This window comes from Taudactylus pleione, unplaced genomic scaffold (assembly GCF_031769625.1).
Source record: "Taudactylus pleione unplaced genomic scaffold, aTauple2 ptg000318l, whole genome shotgun sequence".
Taxonomy (NCBI): Eukaryota; Metazoa; Chordata; class Amphibia; order Anura; family Myobatrachidae; genus Taudactylus; species Taudactylus pleione.
Window position 1 is genome coordinate 66,566 of NW_028284719.1, and position 25,150 is coordinate 91,715.

Below are 25,150 nucleotides of genomic sequence, written 5' to 3' on the forward strand. Positions count from 1 at the left end.
GTGTACAGAGAGGAGCACACACAGAGGAGTGCACACAGTGTAATGTACAGAGAAGAGCACACACAGAGGGGTGCACACAGTGTAGTGTACAGAGAGGAGCACACACAGAGGGGTGCACACAGTGGAATGTACAGAGAGGAGCACACATAGAGGGGTGCACACAGTGGAGTGTACAGAGGTGAGCACACATAGAGGGGTGCACACAGTGTAGTGTAGTGTACAGAGAGGAGCACACATAGAGGGGTGCACACAGTGTAATGTACAGAGAGGAGCACACATAGAGGGGTGCACACAGTGTAATGTACAGAGAGGAGCACACATAGAGGAGTGCACACAGTGTAGTGTACAGAGAGGAGGACACATAGAGGGATGCACACAGTGTAATGTACAGAGAGGAGCACACATAGAGGAGCGCACACAGAGTAATGTACAGAGAGGAGCACATATAGAGGGGTGCACACAGTGTAATGTACAGAGAAGAGCACACACAGAGGGGTGCACACAGTGTAATGTACAGAGAGGAGCAAACATAGAGGGGTGCACACAGTGTAATGTACAGAGAGGAGCACACACAGAGGGGCGCACACAGTGTAGTGTACAGAGAGGAGCAAACATAGAGGGTGCACACAGTGTAATGTACAGAGAGGAGCACACACAGAGGGGTGCACACAGTGTATTGTACAGAGAGGAGCACACACAGAGAGATGCACACAGTGTAATGTACAGAGAGGAGCACACATAGAGGGATGCACACAGTGTAATGTACAGAGAGGAGCACACATAGAGGGGTGCACACAGTGTAGTGTACAGAGAGGAGCACACACAGAGAGATGCACACAGTGAAGTGTACAGAGAGGAGCACACATAGAGGAGTGCACACAGTGTAATGTACAGAGAGGAGCACACATAGAGGGGTGCACACAGTGGAGTGTACAGAGAGGAGCACATACAGAGAGATGCACACAGTGTAATATACAGAGAGGAGCACACACAGAGGGGTGCACACAGTGTAGTGTACAGAGAGGAGCACACATAGAGGGATGCACACAGTGTAATGTACAGAGAGGAGCACACACAGAGGGATGCACACAGTGTAATGTACAGAGAGGAGCACACACAGAGGGGTGCACACAGTGTAGTGTACAGAGAGGAGCACACATAGAGGGGTGCACACAGTGTAATGTACAGAGAGGAGCACACATAGAGGAGTGCACACAGTGTAGTGTACAGAGAGGAGTACACATAGAGGGATGCACACAGTGTAATGTACAGAGAGGAGCACTCATAGAGGGATGCACACAGTGTAATGTACAGAGAGGAGCACACATAGAGGAGTGCACACAGTGTAGTGTACAGAGAGGAGCACACATAGAGGAGTGCACACAGTGTAATGTACAGAGAGGAGCACACACAGAGTGGTGCACACAGTGTAGTGTACAGAGAGGAGCACACAAAGAGGGGTGCACACAGAGGATTGTGCAGAGGTGAGCACACATAGAGGAGTGCACACAGTGTAGTGTACAGAGAGGAGCACACATAGAGGGGTGCACACAGTGTAATGTACAGAGAGGAGCACACACAGAGGGGTGCACACAGTGGAGTGTACAGAGAGGATTACACAGAGGGGTGCACACAGTGGAGTGTACAGAGAGGAGTACACAGAGGGGTGCACACAGTGGAGTGTACAGAGGTGAGCACACATAGAGGGGTGCACACAGCGTAGTGTACAGAGAGGAGCACACATAGAGGGGTGCACACAGCGTAGTGTACAGAGAGGAGCACACATAGAGGGGTGCACACAGTGTAATGTACAGAGAAGAGCACACATAGAGGGATGCACACAGTGTAGTGTACAGAGAGGAGCACACATAGTGGGGTGCACACAGTGTAATGTACAGAGAGGAGCACACATAGAGGGGTGCACACAGTGGAGTGTACAGAGAGGAGGACACATAGAGGGGTGCACACAGTGTAATGTACAGAGAGGAGCACACATAGAGGGGTCCACAGGGTGGAGTGTACAGAGAGGAGTACACACAGAGAGATGCACACAGTGTAATGTACAGAGAGGAGCACACACAGAGGGGTGCACACAGTGTAGTATACAGAGAGGAGCACACACAGAGAGATGCACAAAGTGTAATGTACAGAGAGTAGCACACATAGAGGGATGCACACAGTGTAATGTACAGAGAGGAGCACACACAGAGGGTTTCACACAGTGTAGTGTACAGAGAGGAACACACACAGAGGGGTGCATACAGTGTAATGTACAGAGAGAAACACACATAGAGGAGTGCACACAGTGTTGTGAACAGAGAGGAGCACACATAGAGGGATGCACACAGTGTAATGTACAGAGAGGAGCACACATAGAGGGGTGCACACAGTGTAATGTACAGAGAGGAGCACACATAGAGGAGTGCACACAGTGTAGTGTACAGAGAGGAGCATACATAGAGGAGTGCACACAGTGTAATGTACAGAGAGGAGCACACACAGAGGGGTGCACACAGTGTAGTGTACAGAGAGGAGCACACACAGAGGGGTGCACACAGTGGAGTGTACAGAGAGGAGCACACATAGAGGGGTGCACACAGTGGAGTGTACAGAGATGAGCACACATAGAGGGGTGCACACAGTGGAGTGTACAGAGAGGAGCACACACAGATAGTGGAGTGTACAGAGAGGAGCACACACAGAGAGATGCACAAAGTGTAATGTACAGAGAGGAGCACACACAGAGGGGTGCAAACAGTGTAGTGTACAGAGAGAAGCACACACAGAGGGATGCACACAGTGTAATGTACAGAGAGGAGCACACATAGAGGGATGCACACAGTGTAATGTACAGAGAGGAGCACACACAGAGGGGTGCACACAGTGTAGTGTACAGAGAGGAGCACACATAGAGGGGTGCACACAGTGTAATGTACAGAGAGGAGCACACATAGAGGAGTGCACACAGTGTAGTGTACAGAGAGGAGTACACATAGAGGGATGCACACAGTGTAATGTACAGAGAGGAGCACAAATAGAGGGATGCACACAGTGTAATGTACAGAGAGGAGCACACATAGAGGGGTGCACACAGTGTAGATACAGAGAGGAGCACACACAGAGAGATGCACACAGTGTAATGTACAGAGAGGAGCACACATAGAGGGGTGCACACAGTGTAATGTACAGAGAGGAGCACACATAGAGGGGTCCACAGAGTGGAGTGTACAGAGAGGAGTACACACAGAGAGATGCACACAGTGTAATGTACAGAGAGGAGCACACACAGAGGGGTGCACACAGTGTAGTATACAGAGAGGAGCACACACAGAGGGATGCACACAGTGTAATGTACAGAGAGGAGCACACATAGAGGGATGCACACAGTGTAATGTACAGAGAGGAGCACACACAGAGGGGTTCACACAGTGTAGTGTACAGAGAGGAACACACACAGAGGGGTGCACACAGTGTAATGTACAGAGAGAAGCACACATAGAGGAGTGCACACAGTGTAGTGAACAGAGAGGAGCACACATAGAGGGATGCACACAGTGTAATGTACAGAGAGGAGCACACATAGAGGGGTGCACACAGTGTAATGTACAGAGAGGAGCACACATAGAGGAGTGCAAACAGTGTAGTGTACAGAGAGGAGCACACACAGAGGAGTGCACACAGTGTAATGTACAGAGAAGAGCACACACAGAGGGGTGCACACAGTGTAGTGTACAGAGAGGAGCACACACAGAGGGGTGCACACAGTGGAGTGTACAGAGAGGAGCACACATAGAGGGGTGCACACAGTGGAGTGTACAGAGGTGAGCACACATAGAGGGGTGCACACAGTGTAGTGTAGTGTACAGAGAGGAGCACACATAGAGGGGTGCACACAGTGTAATGTACAGAGAGGAGCACACATAGAGGGGTGCACACAGTGTAATGTACAGAGAGGAGCACACATAGAGGAGTGCACACAGTGTAGTGTACAGAGAGGAGGACACATAGAGGGATGCACACAGTGTAATGTACAGAGAGGAGCACACATAGAGGAGCGCACACAGTGTAATGTACAGAGAGGAGCACATATAGAGGGGTGCACACAGTGTAATGTACAGAGAAGAGCACACACAGAGGGGTGCACACAGTGTAATGTACAGAGAGGAGCAAACATAGAGGGGTGCACACAGTGTAATGTACAGAGAGGAGCACACACAGAGGGGCGCACACAGTGTAGTGTACAGAGAGGTGCAAACATAGAGGGGTGCACACAGTGTAATGTACAGAGAGGAGCACACACAGAGGGGTGCACACAGTGTATTGTACAGAGAGGAGCACACACAGAGAGATGCACACAGTGTAATGTACAGAGAGGAGCACACATAGAGGGATGCACACAGTGTAATGTACAGAGAGGAGCACACATAGAGGGGTGCACACAGTGTAGTGTACAGAGAGGAGCACACACAGAGAGATGCACACAGTGAAGTGTACAGAGAGGAGCACACATAGAGGAGTGCACACAGTGTAATGTACAGAGAGGAGCACACATAGAGGGGTGCACACAGTGGAGTGTACAGAGAGGAGCACATACAGAGAGATGCACACAGTGTAATATACAGAGAGGAGCACACACAGAGGGGTGCACACAGTGTAGTGTACAGAGAGGAGCAAACATAGAGGGGTGCACACAGTGTAATGTACAGAGAGGAGCACACATAGAGGGGTGCACACAGTGTAATGTACAGAGAGGAGCACACATAGAGGAGTGCAAACAGTGTAGTGTACAGAGAGGAGCACACACAGAGGAGTGCACACAGTGTAATGTACAGAGAAGAGCACACACAGAGGGGTGCACACAGTGTAGTGTACAGAGAGGAGCACACACAGAGGGGTGCACACAGTGGAATGTACAGAGAGGAGCACACATAGAGGGGTGCACACAGTGGAGTGTACAGAGGTGAGCACACATAGAGGGGTGCACACAGTGTAGTGTAGTGTACAGAGAGGAGCACACATAGAGGGGTGCACACAGTGTAATGTACAGAGAGGAGCACACATAGAGGGGTGCACACAGTGTAATGTACAGAGAGGAGCACACATAGAGGGGTGCACACAGTGTAATGTACAGAGAGGAGCACACATAGAGGAGTGCACACAGTGTAGTGTACAGAGAGGAGGACACATAGAGGGATGCACACAGTGTAATGTACAGAGAGGAGCACACATAGAGGAGCGCACACAGTGTAATGTACAGAGAGGAGCACATATAGAGGGGTGCACACAGTGTAATGTACAGAGAAGAGCACACACAGAGGGGTGCACACAGTGTAATGTACAGAGAGGAGCAAACATAGAGGGGTGCACACAGTGTAATGTACAGAGAGGAGCACACACAGAGGGGCGCACACAGTGTAGTGTACAGAGAGGAGCAAACATAGAGGGGTGCACACAGTGTAATGTACAGAGAGGAGCACACACAGAGGGGTGCACACAGTGTATTGTACAGAGAGGAGCACACAAAGAGGGGTGCACACAGAGGATTGTGCAGAGGTGAGCACACATAGAGGAGTGCACACAGTGTAGTGTACAGAGAGGAGCACACAGAGGGGTGCACACAGTGTAATGTACAGAGAGGAGCACACACAGAGGGGTGCACACAGTGGAGTGTACAGAGAGGATTACACAGAGGGGTGCACACAGTGGAGTGTACAGAGAGGAGTACACAGAGGGGTGCACACAGTGGAGTGTACAGAGGTGAGCACACATAGAGGGGTGCACACAGCGTAGTGTACAGAGAGGAGCACACATAGAGGGGTGCACACAGCGTAGTGTACAGAGAGGAGCACACATAGAGGGGTGCACACAGTGTAATGTACAGAGAAGAGCACACATAGAGGGATGCACACAGTGTAGTGTACAGAGAGGAGCACACATAGTGGGGTGCACACAGTGTAATGTACAGAGAGGAGCACACATAGAGGGGTGCACACAGTGGAGTGTACAGAGAGGAGGACACATAGAGGGGTGCACACAGTGTAATGTACAGAGAGGAGCACACATAGAGGGGTCCACAGGGTGGAGTGTACAGAGAGGAGTACACACAGAGAGATGCACACAGTGTAATGTACAGAGAGGAGCACACACAGAGGGGTGCACACAGTGTAGTATACAGAGAGGAGCACACACAGAGGGATGCACAAAGTGTAATGTACAGAGAGTAGCACACATAGAGGGATGCACACAGTGTAATGTACAGAGAGGAGCACACACAGAGGGTTTCACACAGTGTAGTGTACAGAGAGGAACACACACAGAGGGGTGCATACAGTGTAATGTACAGAGAGAAACACACATAGAGGAGTGCACACAGTGTTGTGAACAGAGAGGAGCACACATAGAGGGATGCACACAGTGTAATGTACAGAGAGGAGCACACATAGAGGGGTGCACACAGTGTAATGTACAGAGAGGAGCACACATAGAGGAGTGCACACAGTGTAGTGTACAGAGAGGAGCATACATAGAGGAGTGCACACAGTGTAATGTACAGAGAGGAGCACACACAGAGGGGTGCACACAGTGTAGTGTACAGAGAGGAGCACACACAGAGGGGTGCACACAGTGGAGTGTACAGAGAGGAGCACACATAGAGGGGTGCACACAGTGGAGTGTACAGAGAGGAGCACACATAGAGGGGTGCACACAGTGGAGTGTACAGAGAGGAGCACACACAGATAGTGGAGTGTACAGAGAGGAGCACACACAGAGAGATGCACAAAGTGTAATGTACAGAGAGGAGCACACACAGAGGGGTGCAAACAGTGTAGTGTACAGAGAGAAGCACACACAGAGGGATGCACACAGTGTAATGTACAGAGAGGAGCACACATAGAGGGATGCACACAGTGTAATGTACAGAGAGGAGCACACACAGAGGGGTGCACACAGTGTAGTGTACAGAGAGGAGCACACATAGAGGGGTGCACACAGTGTAATGTACAGAGAGGAGCACACATAGAGGAGTGCACACAGTGTAGTGTACAGAGAGGAGTACACATAGAGGGATGCACACAGTGTAATGTACAGAGAGGAGCACAAATAGAGGGATGCACACAGTGTAATGTACAGAGAGGAGCACACATAGAGGGGTGCACACAGTGTAGATAGAGAGGAGCACACACAGAGAGAAGCACACAGTGTAATGTACAGAGAGGAGCACACATAGAGGGGTGCACACAGTGTAATGTACAGAGAGGAGAACACATAGAGGGGTCCACAGAGTGGAGTGTACAGAGAGGAGTACACACAGAGAGATGCACACAGTGTAGTGTACAGAGAGGAGCAAACATAGAGGGGTGCACACAGTGTAATGTACAGAGAGGAGCACACACAGAGGGGTGCACACAGTGTATTGTACAGAGAGGAGCACACACAGAGAGATGCACACAGTGTAATGTACAGAGAGGAGCACACATAGAGGGATGCACACAGTGTAATGTACAGAGAGGAGCACACATAGAGGGGTGCACACAGTGTAGTGTACAGAGAGGAGCACACACAGAGAGATGCACACAGTGAAGTGTACAGAGAGGAGCACACATAGAGGAGTGCACACAGTGTAATGTACAGAGAGGAGCACACATAGAGGGGTGCACACAGTGGAGTGTACAGAGAGGAGCACATACAGAGAGATGCACACAGTGTAATATACAGAGAGGAGCACACACAGAGGGGTGCACACAGTGTAGTGTACAGAGAGGAGCACACATAGAGGGATGCACACAGTGTAATGTACAGAGAGGAGCACACACAGAGGGATGCACACAGTGTAATGTACAGAGAGGAGCACACACAGAGGGGTGCACACAGTGTAGTGTACAGAGAGGAGCACACATAGAGGGGTGCACACAGTGTAATGTACAGAGAGGAGCACACATAGAGGAGTGCACACAGTGTAGTGTACAGAGAGGAGTACACATAGAGGGATGCACACAGTGTAATGTACAGAGAGGAGCACTCATAGAGGGATGCACACAGTGTAATGTACAGAGAGGAGCACACATAGAGGAGTGCACACAGTGTAGTGTACAGAGAGGAGCACACACAGAGTGGTGCACACAGTGTAGTGTACAGAGAGGAGCACACAAAGAGGGGTGCACACAGAGGATTGTGCAGAGGTGAGCACACATAGAGGAGTGCACACAGTGTAGTGTACAGAGAGGAGCACACATAGAGGGGTGCACACAGTGTAATGTACAGAGAGGAGCACACACAGAGGGGTGCACACAGTGGAGTGTACAGAGAGGATTACACAGAGGGGTGCACACAGTGGAGTGTACAGAGAGGAGTACACAGAGGGGTGCACACAGTGGAGTGTACAGAGGTGAGCACACATAGAGGGGTGCACACAGCGTAATGTACAGAGAGGAGCACACATAGAGGGGTGCACACAGCGTAGTGTACAGAGAGGAGCACACATAGAGGGGTGCACACAGTGTAATGTACAGAGAAGAGCACACATAGAGGGATGCACACAGTGTAGTGTACAGAGAGGAGCACACATAGTGGGGTGCACACAGTGTAATGTACAGAGAGGAGCACACATAGAGGGGTGTACACAGTGTAATGTACAGAGAGGAGCACACATAGAGGGATGCACACAGTGTAGTGTACACAGAGGAGCACATATAGAGGGGTGCACACAGTGGAGTGTACAGAGAAGAGTACACAAAAAGGGGTGCACACAGTGTAGTATACAGAGAGGAGCACACAGAGGAGTGTACAGAGAGGAGCACACATAGAGGGGTGCCCACAGAGTAATGTACAGAGAGGAGCACACATAGAGGGGTGCACACATTGTAGTGTACAGAGAGGAGCACACAGTGTAATGTACAGAGAGGAGCACACATAGAGGGGTGCACACAGTGGAGTGTACAGAAAGGAGCACACATAGAGGGGTGCACACAGTGTAGTGTACAGAAAGGAGCACACATAGAGGGGTGCACACAGTGTAATATACAGAGAGGAGCACACATAGAGGGATGCACACAGTGTAATGTACAGAGAGGAGCACACATAGAGGGGTGCACACAGTGTAATGTACAGAGAGGAGCACACATAGAGGGGTGCACACAGTGTAATGTACAGAGAGGAGCACACATAGAGGGATGCACACAGTGTAGTGTACAGAGAGGAGAACACAGTGTAATGTACAGAGAGGAGCACACATAGAGGGATGCACACAGTGTAATGTACAGAGAGGAGCACACAGAGGGATGCACACAGTGTAGTGTACAGAGAGGAGCACACATAGAGGGGTGCAAACAGTGTAGTGTACAGAAAGGAGCACACATAGAGGGGTGCACACAGTGTAGTGTACAGAGAGGAGCACACATAGAGGGATGCACACAGTGTAATGTACAGAGAGGAGCACACAGAGGGATGCACACAGTGTAGTGTACAGAGAGGAGCACACATAGAGGAGTGCACACAGTGTAATGTACAGAGAGGAGCACACATAGAGGGGTGCACACAGTGTAATGTACAGAGAGGAGCACACATAGAGGGGTGCACACAGTGTAATGTACAGAGAGGAGCACACATAGAGGGATGCACACAGTGTAGAGTACAGAGAGGAGCACACATAGAGGGGTGCACACAGTGTAATGTACAGAGAGGAGCACACATAGAGGGATGCACACAGTGTAATGTACAGAGAGGAGCACACACAGAGGGGTGCACACAGTGTAGTGTACAGAGAGGAGCACACATAGAGGGGTGCACACAGTGTAATGTACAGAGAGGAGCACACATAGAGGGATGCACACAGTGTAATGTACAGAGAGGAGCACACACAGAGGGGTGCACACAGTGTAGTGTACAGAGAGGAGCACACACAGAGAGATGCACACAGTGTAATGTACAGAGAGGAGCACACATAGAGGGATGCACACAGTGTAATGTACAGAGAGGAGCACACATAGAGGGGTGCACACAGTGTAGTGTACAGAGAGGAGCACACACAGAGAGATGCACACAGTGAAGTGTACAGAGAGGAGCACACATAGAGGAGTGCACACAGTGTAATGTACAGAGAGGAGCACACATAGAGGGGTGCACACAGTGGAGTGTACAGAGAGGAGCACATACAGAGAGATGCACACAGTGTAATATACAGAGAGGAGCACACACAGAGGGGTGCACACAGTGTAGTGTACAGAGAGGAGCACACATAGAGGGATGCACACAGTGTAATGTACAGAGAGGAGCACACACAGAGGGATGCACACAGTGTAATGTACAGAGAGGAGCACACACAGAGGGGTGCACACAGTGTAGTGTACAGAGAGGAGCACACATAGAGGGGTGCACACAGTGTAATGTACAGAGAGGAGCACACATAGAGGAGTGCACACAGTGTAGTGTACAGAGAGGAGTACACATAGAGGGATGCACACAGTGTAATGTACAGAGAGGAGCACTCATAGAGGGATGCACACAGTGTAATGTACAGAGAGGAGCACACATAGAGGAGTGCACACAGTGTAGTGTACAGAGAGGAGCACACACAGAGTGGTGCACACAGTGTAGTGTACAGAGAGGAGCACACAAAGAGGGGTGCACACAGAGGATTGTGCAGAGGTGAGCACACATAGAGGAGTGCACACAGTGTAGTGTACAGAGAGGAGCACACATAGAGGGGTGCACACAGTGTAATGTACAGAGAGGAGCACACACAGAGGGGTGCACACAGTGGAGTGTACAGAGAGGATTACACAGAGGGGTGCACACAGTGGAGTGTACAGAGAGGAGTACACAGAGGGGTGCACACAGTGGAGTGTACAGAGGTGAGCACACATAGAGGGGTGCACACAGCGTAATGTACAGAGAGGAGCACACATAGAGGGGTGCACACAGCGTAGTGTACAGAGAGGAGCACACATAGAGGGGTGCACACAGTGTAATGTACAGAGAAGAGCACACATAGAGGGATGCACACAGTGTAGTGTACAGAGAGGAGCACACATAGTGGGGTGCACACAGTGTAATGTACAGAGAGGAGCACACATAGAGGGGTGTACACAGTGTAATGTACAGAGAGGAGCACACATAGAGGGATGCACACAGTGTAGTGTACACAGAGGAGCACATATAGAGGGGTGCACACAGTGGAGTGTACAGAGAAGAGTACACAAAAAGGGGTGCACACAGTGTAGTATACAGAGAGGAGCACACAGAGGAGTGTACAGAGAGGAGCACACATAGAGGGGTGCCCACAGAGTAATGTACAGAGAGGAGCACACATAGAGGGGTGCACACATTGTAGTGTACAGAGAGGAGCACACAGTGTAATGTACAGAGAGGAGCACACATAGAGGGGTGCACACAGTGGAGTGTACAGAAAGGAGCACACATAGAGGGGTGCACACAGTGTAGTGTACAGAAAGGAGCACACATAGAGGGGTGCACACAGTGTAATATACAGAGAGGAGCACACATAGAGGGATGCACACAGTGTAATGTACAGAGAGGAGCACACATAGAGGGGTGCACACAGTGTAATGTACAGAGAGGAGCACACATAGAGGGGTGCACACAGTGTAATGTACAGAGAGGAGCACACATAGAGGGATGCACACAGTGTAGTGTACAGAGAGGAGAACACAGTGTAATGTACAGAGAGGAGCACACATAGAGGGATGCACACAGTGTAATGTACAGAGAGGAGCACACAGAGGGATGCACACAGTGTAGTGTACAGAGAGGAGCACACATAGAGGGGTGCAAACAGTGTAGTGTACAGAAAGGAGCACACATAGAGGGGTGCACACAGTGTAGTGTACAGAGAGGAGCACACATAGAGGGATGCACACAGTGTAATGTACAGAGAGGAGCACACAGAGGGATGCACACAGTGTAGTGTACAGAGAGGAGCACACATAGAGGAGTGCACACAGTGTAATGTACAGAGAGGAGCACACATAGAGGGGTGCACACAGTGTAATGTACAGAGAGGAGCACACATAGAGGGGTGCACACAGTGTAATGTACAGAGAGGAGCACACATAGAGGGATGCACACAGTGTAGAGTACAGAGAGGAGCACACATAGAGGGGTGCACACAGTGTAATGTACAGAGAGGAGCACACATAGAGGGATGCACACAGTGTAATGTACAGAGAGGAGCACACACAGAGGGGTGCACACAGTGTAGTGTACAGAGAGGAGCACACATAGAGGGGTGCACACAGTGTAATGTACAGAGAGGAGCACACATAGAGGGATGCACACAGTGTAATGTACAGAGAGGAGCACACACAGAGGGGTGCACACAGTGTAGTGTACAGAGAGGAGCACACACAGAGGGGTGCACACAGTGTAGTGTACAGAGAGGAGCACACATAGAGGGGTGCACACAGTGGAGTGTACAGAGAGGAGCACACACAGATAGTGGAGTGTACAGAGAGGAGCACACACAGAGAGATGCACAAAGTGTAATGTACAGAGAGGAGCACACACAGAGGGGTGCACACAGTGTAGTGTACAGAGAGGAGCACACACAGAGGGATGCACACAGTGTAATGTACAGAGAGGAGCACACATAGAGGGATGCACACAGTGTAATGTACAGAGAGGAGCACACACAGAGGGGTGCACACAGTGTAGTGTACAGAGAGGAGCACACATAGAGGGGTGCACACAGTGTAATGTACAGAGAGGAGCACACATAGAGGAGTGCACACAGTGTAGTGTACAGAGAGGAGTACACATAGAGGGATGCACACAGTGTAATGTACAGAGAGTAGCACAAATAGAGGGATGCACACAGTGTAATGTACAGAGAGGAGCACACATAGAGGGGTGCACACAGTGTAGATACAGAGAGGAGCACACACAGAGAGATGCACACAGTGTAATGTACAGAGAGGAGCACACATAGAGGGGTGCACACAGTGGAGTGTACAGAGAGGAGGACACATAGAGGGGTGCACACAGTGTAATGTACAGAGAGGAGCACACATAGAGGGGTCCACAGAGTGGAGTGTACAGAGAGGAGTACACACAGAGAGATGCACACAGTGTAATGTACAGAGAGGAGCACACACAGAGGGGTGCACACAGTGTAGTATACAGAGAGGAGCACACACAGAGGGATGCACAAAGTGTAATGTACAGAGAGTAGCACACATAGAGGGATGCACACAGTGTAATATACAGAGAGGAGCACACATAGAGGGGTTCACACAGTGTAGTGTACAGAGAGGAACACACACAGAGGGGTGCATACAGTGTAATGTACAGAGAGAAACACACATAGAGGAGTGCACACAGTGTTGTGAACAGAGAGGAGCACACATAGAGGGATGCACACAGTGTAATGTACAGAGAGGAGCACACATAGAGGGGTGCACACAGTGTAATGTACAGAGAGGAGCACACATAGAGGAGTGCACACAGTGTAGTGTACAGAGAGGAGCATACATAGAGGAGTGCACACAGTGTAATGTACAGAGAGGAGCACACACAGAGGGGTGCACACAGTGTAGTGTACAGAGAGGAGCACACACAGAGGGGTGCACACAGTGGAGTGTACAGAGAGGAGCACACATAGAGGGGTGCACACAGTGGAGTGTACAGAGAGGAGCACACATAGAGGGGTGCACACAGTGGAGTGTACAGAGAGGAGCACACACAGATAGTGGAGTGTACAGAGAGGAGCACACACAGAGAGATGCACAAAGTGTAATGTACAGAGAGGAGCACACACAGAGGGGTGCAAACAGTGTAGTGTACAGAGAGTAGCACACACAGAGGGATGCACACAGTGTAATGTACAGAGAGGAGCACACATAGAGGGATGCACACAGTGTAATGTACAGAGAGGAGCACACACAGAGGGGTGCACACAGTGTAGTGTACAGAGAGGAGCACACATAGAGGGGTGCACACAGTGTAATGTACAGAGAGGAGCACACATAGAGGAGTGCACACAGTGTAGTGTACAGAGAGGAGTACACATAGAGGGATGCACACAGTGTAATGTACAGAGAGGAGCACAAATAGAGGGATGCACACAGTGTAATGTACAGAGAGGAGCACACATAGAGGGGTGCACACAGTGTAGATACAGAGAGGAGCACACACAGAGAGATGCACACAGTGTAATGTACAGAGAGGAGCACACATAGAGGGGTGCACACAGTGTAATGTACAGAGAGGAGCACACATAGAGGGGTCCACAGAGTGGAGTGTACAGAGAGGAGTACACACAGAGAGATGCACACAGTGTAATGTACAGAGAGGAGCACACACAGAGGGGTGCACACAGTGTAGTATACAGAGAGGAGCACACACAGAGGGATGCACACAGTGTAATGTACAGAGAGGAGCACACATAGAGGGATGCACACAGTGTAATGTACAGAGAGGAGCACACACAGAGGGGTTCACACAGTGTAGTGTACAGAGAGGAACACACAGAGAGGGGTGCACACAGTGTAATGTACAGAGAGAAGCACACATAGAGGAGTGCACACAGTGTAGTGAACAGAGAGGAGCACACATAGAGGGATGCACACAGTGTAATGTACAGAGAGGAGCACACATAGAGGGGTGCACACAGTGTAATGTACAGAGAGGAGCACACATAGAGGAGTGCAAACAGTGTAGTGTACAGAGAGGAGCACACACAGAGGAGTGCACACAGTGTAATGTACAGAGAAGAGCACACACAGAGGGGTGCACACAGTGTAGTGTACAGAGAGGAGCACACACAGAGGGGTGCACACAGTGGAGTGTACAGAGAGGAGCACACATAGAGGGGTGCACACAGTGGAGTGTACAGAGGTGAGCACACATAGAGGGGTGCACACAGTGTAGTGTCTTGTACAGAGAGGAGCACACATAGAGGGGTGCACACAGTGTAATGTACAGAGAGGAGCACACATAGAGGGGTGCACACAGTGTAATGTACAGAGAGGAGCACACATAGAGGAGTGCACACAGTGTAGTGTACAGAGAGGAGCAAACATAGAGGGGTGCACACAGTGTAATGTACAGAGAGGAGCACACACAGAGGGGTGCACACAGTGTATTGTACAGAGAGGAGCACACACAGAGAGATGCACACAGTGTAATGTACAGAGAGGAGCACACATAGAGGGATGCACACAGTGTAATGTACAGAGAGGAGCACACATAGAGGGGTGCACACAGTGTAGTGTACAGAGAGGAGCACACACAGAGAGATGCACACAGTGAAGTGTACAGAGAGGAGCACACATATAGGAGTGCACACAGTGTAATGTACAGAGAGGAGCACACATAGAGGGGTGCACACAGTGGAGTGTACAGAGAGGAGCACATACAGAGAGATGCACACAGTGTAATATACAGAGAGGAGCACACACAGAGGGGTGCACACAGTGTAGTGTACAGAGAGGAGCACACATAGAGGGATGCACACAGTGTAATGTACAGAGAGGAGCACACACAGAGGGATGCACACAGTGTAATGTAGAGAGAGGAGCACACACAGAGGGGTGCACACAGTGTAGTGTACAGAGAGGAGCACACATAGAGGGGTGCACACAGTGTAATGTACAGAGAGGAGCACACATAGAGGAGTGCACACAGTGTAGTGTACAGAGAGGAGTACACATAGAGGGATGCACACAGTGTAATGTACAGAGAGGAGCACTCATAGAGGGATGCACTCAGTGTAATGTACAGAGAGGAGCACACATAGAGGAGTGCACACAGTGTAGTGTACAGAGAGGAGCACACATAGAGGAGTGCACACAGTGTAATGTACAGAGAGGAGCACACACAGAGTGGTGCACACAGTGTAGTGTACAGAGAGGAGCACACAAAGAGGGGTGCACACAGATGATTGTGCAGAGGTGAGCACACATAGAGGAGTGCACACAGTGTAGTGTACAGAGAGGAGCACACATAGAGGGGTGCACACAGTGTAATGTACAGAGAGGAGCACACACAGAGGGGTGCACACAGTGGAGTGTACAGAGAGGATTACACAGAGGGGTGCACACAGTGGAGTGTACAGTGAGGAGTACACAGAGGGGTGCACACAGTGGAGTGTACAGAGGTGAGCACACATAGAGGGGTGTACACAGTGTAATGTACAGAGAGGAGCACACATAGAGGGGTGCACACAGTGTAATGTACAGAGAAGAGCACACATAGAGGGGTGCACACAGCGTAGTGTACAGAGAGGAGCACACATAGAGGGGTGCACACAGTGTAGTGTACAGAGAGGAGCACACAGAAGAGCATACAGAGCACACAGAGGAGCACACAGAGAAATGTACAGAGAGAAGCACACAGCAGTGTACAGAATGGAGCACATAGAGGAGTGTACAGAGAGGAGCACACAGAGGAGTGTACAGAGAGGAGCACACAGAGAAGTGTACAGAGAGGAGCACACAGAGAAGTGTACAGAGAGGAGCACACAGAGAAGTGTACAGAGAGGAGCACACAGAGGAGCACACAGAGAAGAACACACAGAGAAATGTACAGAGAGAAGCACACAGAAGTGTACAGAATGGAGCACATAGAGGAGCGTACAATGAGGAGCACACAGAGGAGTGTACAGAGAGGAGCACACAGAGAAGTGTACAGAAAGGAGCACACAGAGAAGTGTACAGAAAGGAGCACACAAAGAAGTGTACAGAGAGGAGCACACAGAGAAGTGTACAGAGAGGAGCACACAGAGGAGTGTACAGAGAGGAGCACACAGAGGAGTGTACAGAGAGGAGCACACAGAATGCAGCACATTCTTGCTTTCCACTGTCTGTAATAAAATGAACACGTACAATGTAAAGATGCTATAATATGTAATAGTATGAAAATACTAAACAGACAAATACATTTGTAACTAGTTCAGATAAGACTACATGCAGTGATCTGTACTAGTGATTCGGTTTATATTCCGCTGTAAGCATCATTATTATTTTAGAGGATTACTGATAGTTGCATGGATCAGCTAAAATAAATAGGTAGTGGAGGTTTCTCTTTCCTTCGCCACAAATTAAATGCACAGGAATAGGTTAAGCAGCTTTGTCCCTTAGCATCTTACATTAAGTGTACCTGACAGAGGTGCTGAGCAAGACACTCAATTACTGTCTTAATGCATATTCAACGCTCATTAGATGCTCTGAAATTTACAGCCTTAGTAACTGAAAACCGATGTAAATTGCCAATAAATATAGCAAAATAGAGTAATACAGTAAATGCATTGGAATACAGGGGCAAGAACAAGGTGTAGCAGAACAGGAACAATCACAGGGTTCAAATTGTTAAAATGACTGAGCTACAGAAAACTACTCAAAGTACTTTAGTGCCCTCTACAGGTTTTCAGTGGAAATACAACTGAACTAATCCAGGTCTCATGAGTACAACCTATTACGTGTAGAGTAACTAAACTGAGACACTTCTAGTATTATAACAGTGTTTTGAGCTGTAGTTAAGGCCAGGATGATGTGTGTTACCAGTAACAGAGTCCGGTGATTCATACCAAGCCACTGGTGAATACAATGAATCACGTTTTCCCATAATATCACATAAATTGGGTAAGGAGGGCAGCGAGTGCCAAGTGTAAGACCAGGAACATAAAATAGCAATATAAAAAGATTCTGAGTCATTCCCATGGACCACACCTATAGATTCTCCTTTTAACGTACTGTATTCCAGCAGCCGTGGCTCATAATGTTGCCATTTTGGTTATGCACAAGTACATATTACATGGGGGAAAAAATCTGACCAGACAACATATAAACAAAGTTACATTTACTGTGTGTTACATCGATTTAATGTCTTCTCAATCAACCAGAATAGACAACTTTCAAGTAGGACTATTGGGTTGATGTATCGGGCAGTGAAAAGCATGGAGAAGTGGAGAAGAGAACGGAAACCATTCAGCTTCTACCTATCATTTATAGAATGTAACTGATAAATGCTACATCAAAGCTGATTGGTTGCTATGGACAACCTCGCTACTGGTCCACTTCTCCAATCGTTTCACTGGAATGGGTATGAAATACTGGCGGCTCAACAGTTCAAATCCTGACAGCGGCATCTCGATATCTGAAGATCTCAACAGGGGTGGTAAGTATGCTATCCCTATCCCTCCCCCCTAACCCTCCCTTAGTGGTGCCTTACCCTAACCCCCCCTTCCTGCACCCTAAACCTAACCCTCCCGGGGCATGCCTAATTCCGGTGGTGCCCAACCCTAACCCCCCTCCCCGTAGCCTAACCCTAACCCTCCTCGAGGGGTGCCTAAACTAACCCTTTCCTCCCCACGGCTAAGACCTAAGAAGCCCTGCTTACCTTTGTTTGAGATGCCGGCTGTCAGGATATTGGCGTGGGGCTAAAGATAGGTGTCGGGATTTCGATGCCTATCTTTAGTCCCAGGTTGGGCTTCCACTGTCGGAATCTCAACGTCCGGCATCCCGGCCTCTGGTAATCTTACTACATCCCTGTTTCACTGCTTGATACATTAATCCCTAAGTTATTAATGGAAGCTTCCATGTTCCTACAGCTGGAGGAGCTCCTGACCATCACCCTGTGATATCGTCATGCTGTTGGCAATCTACCAGCTTCCAACTTCCCATTGGCTTTGAAAGATCCCATGAGATCAGTGCTACAGGGTGGAAAAGAAAGGAAAAAGGGTTTTTACCTGATATGGAAGGTTTGTTCATTTGGGTGTGGATCACACTTGCCATCAAGGGATCATACTTGCCGTCAGAGGGTAGGCATGTGGGACCAATAGTTAAAGGACATTAATTTTTTTGAAGATCAAATGTGGAGCTGTCTGTTGCCTAATTTGTTCTAAATATGTTTAATCCCCCTTAAACTAATTACAATTTTTGTATTAAAAAAAAAAACAGCTTACATTAAATGTCCCATTCTGTCCATGTGCACCAACATCAGTTTACATTAATGTCCCATTCTGTCCATGTGCACCAACATCAGTTTACATTAATGTCCCATTCTGTCCATGTGCACCAACGTCAAAGCCAAATACATTTTCCTCTGGGAATAAAAGGGTCTTTTCATTTTGGGGGCACTGGGCACACAGCACACCAAAAGTAACACGCCTAAGGCTGAAAAAATAAATATCTATATAAATGCTAACATGTCATATATTTCTGACCTTTCCTCATTGTAGCAAGTGGGTGGGTTTCTCTCTCAGAGCATTCTTCTAATCTAACGCCAAGAGCTAATCTGTCAAGTCCTATGTAATAGTCATTCTATACAGTGGCTGTTAGGGGTTCGGGTACTGGGAGGTTTCATTGGTGTGGAAACCCCCTTAGTGCTACATGAGAGAGGTTCAGGTTGTCTAAAACAATCCATTCTAATACATATGACAAACTCCAGCTGGAACGATTCACAATACTACAGTATGCTTCATAGAAGTCTATGCCAAATTGCCAATAACTTCTATATTTGCTGAATTGATCCTAAACTTATTTTCTAGGTTCAAACAGGAAAAGATTGTTTAAAAAAGTCATTTTGTAATTAAAAAAAAAACATTTAAAGTGTGAATCACTTAAATTCCTTTTTTTTTTTGACTGTAGCCTGCATCTAATGCTTTAGAGACTCTTTCCAATACAAACCTAATCTTCTGGGCTCCTGTACTGTACATGCATCAGCTCCTCAGTCTCCTGATGCATTATGGGGGATGTAGGCCCTCATTCAGAGCCACTCGCAAACAGCAGTACGCTCGTTGCGTTCCGATGTTGAATAACCGCGCATGCGTCGGTGTAACAGTGCGCATGTGCGTACGGCAGATTGCGAGCTTTTTTGGTCTCGTTCGTCAAATAGCGTACAGGAAGTGACCTGTCAAATGTGATTGACAGAACAGGGCGTTTTTGGGTGTTGACGGGGGTGGAGATGGAAAAACGCAGGCGTGGCGAGGCGTTTTTGGGGCGTACATACATTAGCAAATGCGAGCGTAAAATGTGTTCGGACCGACTCATACGTCACTGGATGATCCTCTTTCACTTCAAAATGCTCGCACAGCTTAGGGTCTGGATTACTCGACCACATTGGCGATGGCCTTCTCCTCCGTCCCGGGACTCCACGATGTTGTTGCGATTAATCGCGGGAGGGCTGAAAAGCAATTAGTGTTGGATTGAAAACCGGCTTGGTATGTGTTTTGAAATCAGTTTTTTGGGATAGCACAAAACCGTACGCAGGTGGAAATCAGAGCTGCTAATGTCAGGATGACACAATCAATTTGCGTACATTTGTGAGGGTTTATTTTGCCCTCAATTTGGTGGTTAGGGCCTACTGTAACAATAATGTCATCATGTTTTAATTTTCGCACCATTTTATTTTTGCCTCTTGAATTTGCCTCGTTTTATGATTTTTTAAACGTTCCTTAAAGTGCCCATTTTTTATTTTTTTATTTTTTCCCAGTTTTTGCCTTTTGGTCCAGGATTAAATTTAACCCATTTGTACAATAATTTCACAATCCAATGTCACATTTTTTGTTTCAATTTATTGCTCAAACAAAATTAAAAAAATTTAAAAATTTTGCATCATCTTTTTTTGCCAAAGATATGTCCCAAAATCAAACAAATTGGCCCAACATAACTGTTGACCTAAACATACAAACAAATTTTAAAAACATTTCACAAAAAAGGAGAGGGAAGTTTTGACCAGAAAGGAATATGAGCCAAGCACAGAAGGATTGTGGGAAAAGTCACCATTGCTGTCATCGTTTTTTCACCCGTTTGGATGGGGGAGGGAGGGCGCCAGACCGGGTCCGGGATGTCATCGGGCTGGCCTGTCCAGAGGCAGATGTTGTGGCCTCTGGACTAGGCAGAGGGCTAGGCACATTTGGAGGATTGGCTGATGTTGTGCCAGAGGTGGAGGATCCTGATGTTCCGGCAGGAAGGGAGGTCGGCTCCACCATGTGCTGGCGAACGAGCTGCTCCAGGGCATTGGCGATGCGGATGTTGGCCCTGGTATTTTCCGCCAGGGCCTGACCAATGGTCACGTTGGCCGCCGCATTTTGCTCCAGGGCCTCAGCCACCCGTAGCAGACTGGCGTCCATCCTCTGCAGAATCTCCGTATGGAAATCCGATTTGAAATTGAGTTCTGTGAGGAGGGACACTGCCTGCGAGGGGGATTGCCCTGGACTGGCTTCTGCAGGGTCCTCAGCCGGATGTACTGGTTCCTCCCCTGCCGAGCCAGCAGAAATTCGGCGGCCAAGGCTCCCCTCTGGAACAGACTCATCCGCCTGTGTCTCTGTTAGGAAAAAAGAGAAAAGCCTCACATTAGAATCTACATATTGGCACAATAACATTTCATAGTTGATAACATCCAAAGATTTACCTGGGACAACATGAGGAGCCGCAAAGTCTGGCATGTCCGTATCCATGTTGGACACGCCAAACACCTCCACAGGCTGCACACACCCCTGTGCCAGCTCTTCTAAATCGGTCAACTCCAATGACACAGGGGTGGGACCCCCACCTGTCCCCCTTGCATGCCTAGCCCTGTCCGCGAGTTTTTGCTTTAGGCGATATTTGAAGTCGCCCCATCTGTGGGTAAAAATGGAAGCCATTATCCTTTTGTTTAAAATGGTGTTTGTTTTTAGGGGGGGCAAGTGTTTACTTACCGCCGTTTGACATCCCGGGCTAGACGGATATAATCACCCACCCTATTGACAGCAACGGCTATCTCTTCCCACATTCTCCCCTTCTGGCTTAGACTCATATTCCTGTCTGCCTGTGGCAGGATGTCCACACACTTCTGTATCAAAACCTCCATCTCCTTTCTTGTGAAATGTGGCTGCCTTTTTTTTTTGGCAGCTTTGGCCGGAATACTGGGCCCGGCAGCCTCTTCCATGTCATCCTCCTCACCTATTTGTGTAAATATTCAGATTTCTCAAAATCACAACTTGCCCAATCTTATGTTTCAAATAAATCATTCATGCAAAATGCATGAAAGACTTACCGCCTGACTCTTGGGCATTGTTTCCCTGGTCTGTCGCCATGTCTGAGGTCCAATACAGAAATACCCCAGAATTTTAATGTGTTTTCGTGACGTATTTATACATGCGTCCTTATTTTGCGGCCGCATCATTGATTGTGCGTTCCTATGATCCCTCCTTAATTTGTGCTGGAAACGAAACACTATTTATGGCTTGGTGTGTCTCGAGTCGAGGTGGCGTTTTTGGATTGTAGGAGGATACCTTGGCTGGAGTTTATTGTTTGCGTATAAAGGAGTTGGCGGTTGGAGATTATTTTGTTTGGTAGATTTGCGTTTTTATTTTCCGTTCTCTTTTTTGTTTTTTATTTTTTTTACCTCGTTTCTTGATTTGGTGAGTTTTGTGAAGTCTAACTTTTGATCAATTGTTGTTTCATTGTGTTTCTTCATTTTTGTAAATTTTGGATCAATAATTTCATATATTTTAGCTTTTGATTAATTTCGGACCCAAAAACCTTTTGATTTGGACTCTTATATATTTGCTCTTGGTAAGTCCATTTTTTATCTTGTATTTGTGAACTAATTAGCGCATTTTTCACAGTTTGTATAGTGACTTGTATTTGCGAACTAATTAGTGCATTTTTACTACTTACTATTGTGACTTGTATTTGCGAACTAATTAGCGCATTTTTACTACTTACTATTGTGAATTGTATTTGCGAACTAATTAGCGCATTTTTACTACTTACTATTGTGACTTGTATTTGCGAACTAATTTGCGCATTTTTACTACTTACTATTGTGTCTAGTATTTGCGAACTAATTTGCGGATTTTTAAATGCTTATTAATAATTCTTATTTTTTTGAGGTTGCCCTTTCGCTTTTTGGGCAAACATTTCAACCCATTTTGATGTACTGTGTGCAATGTCGTTTTGCTCTTTTGCCAAATGTGTGTTTCACATATTTTAAGTTTGGTCTATCACAAAATTTAGAAACAAAAATGCACAGACTGAAATTTTGCAAATAATTTTTGTGATTAATTTCAGTTTGGACGTATCATGACAATACCCCAGCATGTAAGCAGCAATGGATGGTATCATCAAGCTAAGTTGTTTTGAATTTTCTTTTGGGGTGGGTCCAAAGCCTTACATTACAATCTTGCCATTTCAGGTTGATCTAGGGCGGATTGTTCTGGCCATGCTCCCGGAAGCCGACCAACCTCAATCTCGTCCCAGGCGTAGGCATCGTAGGCGTGCAAGGCCCCAGATATTTCGAACACGTGTCACCCTTTTTGGAATGCCCGATGATGAGGTTTTAAGACGCTACCGTCTTCCTCCCAAAATCATCATAGACACTCTCTCATTAATAGAGAGTGATCTGGAGCGGCAAATTGACAGTCCTACAGCAATACCACCACTTACGCAATTTATGGCGGTGTTACATTTCTGTGCCTCAGGATCGTTTCAAACAACGGTGGGAATAGTGGCAGGCATCTCACAATCCTCCTTTTCCCGGATCCTGAGGGCAGTGATGGAGGCACTTTTCAAGCACCTCCATCATTTTATTCAAATGCCTTTGGATATGGGTGCCCTTAGTGTGGCCAAGGCCAATTTTTACCAAATAGCTGGCTTCCCACACATCATAGGGGTTGTGGATGGTACTCACATACCACTTCAGCCTCCAGCACGGCTGGAGGCCATATTTCGAAACAGGAAACACTATCACTCCCTGAATGTAATGGTGGTATGTGATGCCTCCCTCCAGATCCTGTCCCTGAATGCAAAATTACCAGGAAGTGCACATGACTCCTTCGTCATCCGGCAATCAGGGATATGGCACAAATTAAACAACCTACAAGCTGGTGATGCGTGGCTTCTGGGTAAGTGTAGACCTTTAGTACATAACAATGTTAAGCTTGATACACAGTGATCCTGATGTTGTCTATTCTTTTTCACAGGAGACAGTGGATACCCTTGCATGCCCTGGCTGCTCACTCCTTACTTGGCTCCCACACCAGGTCCACAAAGTGAGTTTAATACCGTACTTACAGCCACCAGGCAAGTGGTGGAGCGCTGTATCGGCCTCTTAAAAGGCCGATTCAGATGCCTCCACCGCTCTGGTGGCGAGCTCATGTATTTGCCGGATATGGTTTCGAAAATTGTGGTCCTGTGTGGGATCTTTCACAACATCGCCATAAGGAGTGGTGTTCCAATGCAGCCAGAGGATGCCTTACCTGAGGATGGCCCCCCCGAGGTTGGTCGGAGGTCAGTATGTGGGGGGGCCATACGCGATGATGTGGTGGCCCGATATTTTAGGTAATTATTGATCAAACAACAGTGTGTATACCCAATGTGTTATGGTTTTTTAACGTTCATCTTTTTTTATATTAATTCTTGCACCATCTTCTGTTTGTTTGCATAATCTTTGGCACTCCCACGATGACTACTTCCTGCTACCCTTCAAAAACCTTTCTGTGGAAACTTCGGGAATATATTCTGACACCAATATTGCAACGCCATATTTGTGAAATCATGTGGGCATGGACCTTCGTCAACCAGTTCTTGATTTGTTGTGTGTTTGTTTAGTGTTTTTGGTATGTGGAGTTTTTCTGATTATCACTGTGTGTTTTGTTTGTGAGTGACCACTTTGTATTTTGATTTCTGTTGTGAATAAATATTTGGAGAGTGTAATTTATTTCCTTTTTGGGCACGTTAGAAGCAAGTGTAAACAAAATCCCAAACGTTAATTTTACCTAAGGGGTAACCCAGTAATGAAGCAAGTGGAGCTAAAATGTAATATGTTTTTGGGGTACTAACCAACACAACAAGGAATCGTGTACAATCAGTTGCCTTCGTAAGATTGTCCTAAGCAGTTTGGCCACCAAATAGGAACCTGAAAAATGGTGTAAACTATCATGTTGACCACCACAAAAAAGGAAAATGACATTGGTACTGGGTGGTGTTTCTTGTGCCTGTTTGCATTCAAAATACAACACACAATCTGTAGTGAGTTTCTGGGGCAAACCTTGCTTGAAGAGTCTACTTATGTCAGTGTAAAGAATCTTGGATTTACTCCAAACGCATGAGACAGAGCTTGATTTAAAACATATTTATTAAGAAACAATTTCAAAAAAAATAAATAAAAAAAATTAATTCCGAAGGAGGACCAACATATGGTCAAGGGCCTG